The sequence below is a fragment of the Martes martes genome (genome assembly GCF_963455335.1).
Source record: "Martes martes genome assembly, chromosome: 11".
Lineage (NCBI taxonomy): Eukaryota > Metazoa > Chordata > Mammalia > Carnivora > Mustelidae > Martes > Martes martes.
In genome coordinates this window covers 34,392,247-34,398,797 of record NC_137899.1, presented here as the reverse complement: position 1 = coordinate 34,398,797, position 6,551 = coordinate 34,392,247, and positions in this window count along the sequence as shown.

Below are 6,551 nucleotides of genomic sequence, written 5' to 3'. Positions count from 1 at the left end.
AAAAGGCACCAGGATCAACAGATGTCAACCTCTCAAAAAAATAATAAGCTTTTATTTCTAGCAAGTGGATTCTGATGGCATTTGACAAACTTCTCTATTTAAATTTCTTGTGCTTAATTAAAATATGTCTCTTGCTTTCTTCTTAAGGAATAGCCATTAAGATAGGAATGGCCCTGGATTTCAGTTCAAAGTTAAAATAGTTCTGATCTATGGTTTAAAGTAATTCCCATTTGAAGGACATAAAAAGTTATAACTTACCCCTCCACTGCCTCCAAGTATTCTTTCCTGTGTGGCCTTCTTCATGTATCAAATCAGTTATGTAAATCACTGCTTTACAAAATGCAAGAAAGCACAAATTAAAAATATTCCAAATAGCCACGGGCCCCACCAAATCAGATATCTACCTAAAGGGGAACAAACAATGCATTTACTTTGTTTTCCTCCACCTCCTTTCTTTTAAAAATGATTCCAGATTTTTTTTTTTTTTTAACTTGGGCCATTTGAAAGCATCTGTCCAACGTCCCTTTGTCCCGTAATCGTTATATAAAAACACAGGTGACTCTTCTGACGAATCCAAACCCCTTCAGTGCTTCCTGTACGGTCCCAAAATGTGAAGAGGGTGTGCTCTCCTTCCTTTTCTATAACGAATACTGGACATCCTCCCACAGCCTGTTTACAAGTGCTAACTGCTAGGACTTAGTGAGATATCTTGCTACAAAGATGCTTTCAGAAAGAAGACCCAGGCACTCCATTACATTTTCACAAAATGCTACTGCAGACGTAGGAGATACGGACGGAGCTGGGAGGGAAGTAATTAAATGAAAAGGTTATAGCTGAAAAAGAAGTCTGGGGGGGAAAAAAAAGCAGAACCCCGGGAATAGCAAGAGATAAGTAGCCAGAGGCATTGGCCTTTTCTGAACAATTTTAGCACAAAAATGTTTGGCAATCAGCAAAGGCAGTTGCTTGAGCTTTCCGCTTCTGCTGGGGAAGGGCCGATTTAATCACATCAATATAGTTTTTACATGAATGGTTTCAAAGATCTTCAATTTCTACATATTTCTCTATGGGTTTCTACCAATGCATCATTTTTTCCTTTGAAACACTCACTCATTCATTCATCCATTCATTCAACAAGATTTATGGAGACCCTGCTATGTGCCAGTCACCATTCTAGGTGTTACATACACAGCAGACCATAAACGGCACAAAAATTCTTTGTCCCCATGGCTCCTGCAATCCAGTGGAAAGACAAACAATAAACATAGTAAATCATTCAATTACAGCACAATAGAAAGTAATGAGAGCCATAGAAACAAAGCAGAGAAAGGGGGGAACAAGTAAGGGAGCTGGGCCTGTAATGGCATAAATTCAAATAGGCCTGCTTTAACTGTTCTTCCTGAATTATCTCTAAATTGCATGGTTAAGTGAAAAAAAGCAAGGCGTAGAATGTGACTAGTAGGCTGCCACTTGGATTTTTTAAGACTAAATAGATAAGTTTTTATATGCATAGCCTGTCTGTGAAAGGAATCCAATAAATCATCAACAGGGTTGCCTCTGGGCAAGGGAACTCAATGTCTGGGGGAAAATGCTTCCTAAAGCACTGCTTTCAAATCTTGAATTTTGCACCTGTGCATCAATGTTTCAAACATTTTAATTAATCCTTTAAAATGAAGTTTTACACAACCTAAAACAATCTACAGTAGTGAAATCAACTATTTGGCAAATAATCTATACATATAAAATAAATCATCTATATTTGGCCTTTCCTTACCAGCATGATAAAGTTCTATAGTTATTTTTAAGGCAATCTCAAGAAAGAAAAATAACTCTCACCGAGTAATTGATCTTTATAAACAGTCAAAAGTATGCAGGGAAAAAAATGGCCTCATATTTTCATTATTCTTGTCCTTTTCCTTCTGTGATCTACTTTATACTCATTTCATTGCAAATTCTGTTTGAACAGAACAAAGGATTAAGCAACATTCATTTTTTTTTTCCTTTAGGTTTGTGACAATTCAACAATTCAGCTAACCTTCTTTACTGGCACCAGGCACAGATGAGCTCGCTGTACTGGATACACCTTTACCAATAGTATTTTCAGTACCAACGGACGCCACCACCCACTGTTGAAACATGACTCTCCCAGCAGCTTGGCAATCAGCTTCTTTACAAGGAGACTGAGATAAAGCTTATTTTCAGTTTTTGAATTACAAAAGAACACCTTCTTAATTTATAAAAATACGTATCATTTATCTAAAATTGCATTTACCAAAACATTAACTTCACTTCGATATTTCATCTCTTCAAACTTTGAAGATCTGTTCTAAAAAAAAAAAAAAAAGACTTTATTTATTTTAGATAGAGAGGAAGAGAGAGAGTGCTTGCACTAGCAGGGAGAGGGACAAGCAAACTGAGCTGAGCATGGAGACCAAGGCAGGCCTCAATCCCAGGACCCCGAGATCATGATTTGAGTGGAAATCAAGAGTTGGATGCTCAACCCACCGAGCCACCTAAGTGCCCCTGAAGGTCTTGTTCTTTGATTATATCATGGCCAAGTGACCTCCTCTGAGTTCAGCAGGTGCGGCTTAGGCCACATTCAGATTTCTCTTGGGGACGGTCAGTCCATAGCTCTGCCAAAGAACCACAGACCCTGTGATCAGAGAGTCAGAGACTCAGATAGAGAGGACAGGGATTCCTTCCCCATTTCCAAATCCCAGAAGTAGCTGCCCTTTACCTCTAGTCGGTGGTCTTTTAAAGTATGATTATTCACTCATCTCACAAACTCAACTCTTGCACTTTTACCTGCTCTGAAGTTTCTAGTGACAGAATCAGGTTCCTTAGGGCAGGTTTTATTTTTAAATTCTTTATTGTCATTCCTGACATCATCGCCTAGCCCAGTCTCCAATATTGTCAGTGTCTGGCATATTTTCCCATCAGTGCTTTTCTTGGGTAACAGGTAGGTGGCAAAATGTTGTTTGGTTTTGCTTCCTGTTCTGTGTTGGCAGGAATCCTAGAGATTGGTATAGTAAATAAATTCAGGTCATGAATCTGGGTTTAGCCCTTCGCAGTTTCACAGTTTGGAGGCCAGAGAAGGCGGTTCTATTAGCCCCTGAGAGTAGGAAAGAAGTAGAAAAAGAAGTTGGCTGGGATAAGAAATTAAATTCACATACCTACCAAAAAGTAGTTGGCGAAACCTCGGGCAGAGATTATTCACTCAAGTCCCAAATCTTTTACAAGAAAATTCAGAAAGTTGGTGTTTTTTTCCCCAAAAACAACAAATGTCATCCTCATTCTGGCTGTGCGGTGTGATGAAGAGACCTTAGTAGGCAGTCTGACTAGAGAAGCAAGACTGCACAGGCGCCCTTCTCATCCCACCCAGTCCCACTTTGTCAGGCAGCACCCCGCAGATAACAAACACACAATTACTGACACATGCAACTCAAAAGCCCAGGGTGGAGAACCTCTTCGGTGTAGAGTTCCAACAACTTCAGAAATCTGTTCCTTCTCAGCTCTTCACCCTCCTTTGCATTGACTGGCTTCTTTCTCAGGCTCACTCTCACCTCACGATGACCTAGGTTTACCTTCCCGCAGCTCCACAACCCTCTGTAAAGAGCAGGCTTCCTTCTGAGTTGTTCCAGAAAAAGTACTGATTGGCCCAGCCTAGGTCACATGTCATCACTGAACCAATCACTGTGGACAAAGCTGTGTGTTTTGATTGGCCAGGCCTAGGTCATGTGTCTGTTCTTGAAACCACACCCCTAACTCTCAGGGCTGTCACTTCCACCTGGACCACGGGGGCTGCGATTGTGCCAGGGTGTGTTTCAAAGGAAAATAAAGATACGATTAGCAGAAAGAAAAATGGATTCTGCAAGGCTAGGAAAAGAAGTCAGTGAAGAAAACGAGGGGCCTAAAATTAAAGAGACATTCATTTTCTGGTTCATGGAGGTCTATTTTGAGAGTGAGCCCCTCCTCAAATTTTGTGTCCTAGGCTCCCTATTTATCTCACCCAAGTCCTGACAAAATACTCATTATACCCATGTCCAAAAATATCTCCCAGAGTGCCTGAAATCTGTCCCCCCTCCATTAGAGGTTTATTTCTTTGGATAAACCAGAAATCTCCAGGAATCCTTCAGTTTTGTTTTGTTTTTCAAAAGCAGCTAGAGGACAAATCTTAAGGTCAGTAAGAGTTTCTCATATACATGCTAACTATAGACTATCAAGTCAGTCACCTCCAGAGCCGGCCCCCATTGATAATGTGTGATGCACTGTAAGGAGAGGCCTTGGAGAAGGGGGTGGAGTAGTCGAGATCTGAGACTGCACAGAAAATGGCCCCTAAAGAGGAGAAAAATGACAAAGAAAAGGAGATACGAGGTTAAAGGCATATTTTCATTCAATCATTTAATACTGGCCCTAGGCCTACTTGATCAATTTTCCTAAGTTCTGCCACATAGAGAAAGGGAGAGAGCAGGCTGGCAAGTGACGACATGGTAGAAGAGACTCAGGACAGAGTAAATGTGGAAATTTCTAAACAGGAATGCTTTGGTGTGCACAACATCTGGGAAGGCTTATCTGGAGTTCTGATGATAAGCTTTCAGGAGAAGGATGAATTCTGCCAACAGCAAAGCCTTGGGTCTTCAGGTTGCTGGCATCTTTGAAAGTTTAATTTTCCCGACAGCAAGGAAAGACTAGGAGACTTATGAATTTTGTGTCCCTTTAGGACCAAGGGAAAAATCAATCTTTAAACCACAAGATAAATAAGCCAAGCACCTCTTAATAGTACTAATAAAGACAATTTCTTCTATCCTTCATATTCCAGTAATTTCATCTTCCCTTTCTGGGACTCTGGTTGCCTTTGGCAAAGAAAAGAGCTTACATAACTGAAATATATCTGCTTCTCATAAAAACTGGGTTTTAGAATTTTTTGCCCACCCGAAAATAAGTATAAAAAACAATGATTCTGTTATTAGTTGGAGGCTGCATTTGGGAATATGATTGTCCATATGTCAAACCATCATGGATCCAAACACCACCCAGAAACCAGAGTTACCCGGACCACAGACCCAGCTACATGCTCCTGCTCACAGATAGGTCCTGGTGGTGTCAGTGTAGATGGCTAGATGCCAGCAACCTTGGGATCTGATAACTCTCTTCCCATTTATAGAGCAGACTTCTGTATAAAATGGCTTCCTCCGAATGGGTCTCCAGGGAAAGAATGTGGTGGTTAGAATGTTCGGTGCCCTCAGCAACTATATTTTCACAGCAGTTATTTCTTTTATAGTCCACTGACAACAAACAGATCAGCATTCTGGTTGTAAGTATCAAGTTCAGTGTGCTAAGAATCAAGTTTCTGTGCCCCAAGGCTTAAAGTCAGATGTTAGACCAGGGGCAAGTAACCAAAACCCTGTTGATCAACCATGAGGCCTCTTAGGGACACACCAAGAAAGAAGGAGGCCTCCTTCTTTCCTAGTTGCAACTCTTTCTCTCACTCTCTCAGTCTTCAAGCTGGGAAAATTGATGCTATAACATCAATGAATACCCCTTCAAGTTCTTCCTCATCCCAAGAATACTATCAGATGAAACTTTTACAAAATATAATTGACAGTAAATTTATTAATGAGTGCAAAAAATCCTGAGTGCCTATTATAAACAAGGCACTGTGCTAGGTGTGGTGGAGAATCCCAGACTGAAAAGATACAGTGTAGGCCCCTGAGCTTGCCATTCAGGAGAGGAGATATGGACACAATAACTCGCCTAAGATTCAAACCATCCTAACTGCCGTATTGGAATTATCAACTACACTGTATGGAGAAAGGAAAGTTTAATTGAAACAAGAGGTTCAGAGAAGACTTCTTGGAAGATGTGGGGTCTGGGCTAACACCACAAGATACTCTGGGGAGAGCTGCAATTCAGGCAAAAGAAGGGTTGGCTCAAAAGTGCTGGGAACAGGACTCCATGTGGCTGAACATCTGGGTATTAGTGAGTAGGCCACGGAACTTAAGACCAGATGGCTGGGCAACAGCCAGATTGGGAGGACTCTAGGTTCTAAAATGCAGAGTTTGAGAGTGCAGGGGTGCTTTGCCCCACAGGTTATCATGGTGAATTAAATTTTAAAGCCCTCTGGGCTATAGCTTTTGAGTTCCTCCTACAAAAAAAGACATATCAACCCAATTGCATATATATAAAATTATGCAATATATACTATTAAGTATATTCAATATTATATAGATGTGTATCAACAATAAGGTATGTGCACCATCATCCCTCTCTTTCATTTGGCTTGTTTCTTTTGAACCATTTAATCTACCTAAATTAAAACCTCCAAATCCAGGATCATCCCTGCTATGGGCCCCAAAAGAACCCAAGACTTCCAGACAGAGGAGGAAAGATGTCACCTCTTACGGCTGAATTGAGACAAAATGGCAACGGGAGAACCGCCTCGAAGCCTAGACCAGGTAGTGTTTTCGCAGTTACTCAGAGCTGTCCGGCTTCTTCGGGAGAGGGATCCGCCTCAGCCTCAGCTTCCATCGGCCTGGAATGCACAGCTTCCGAGG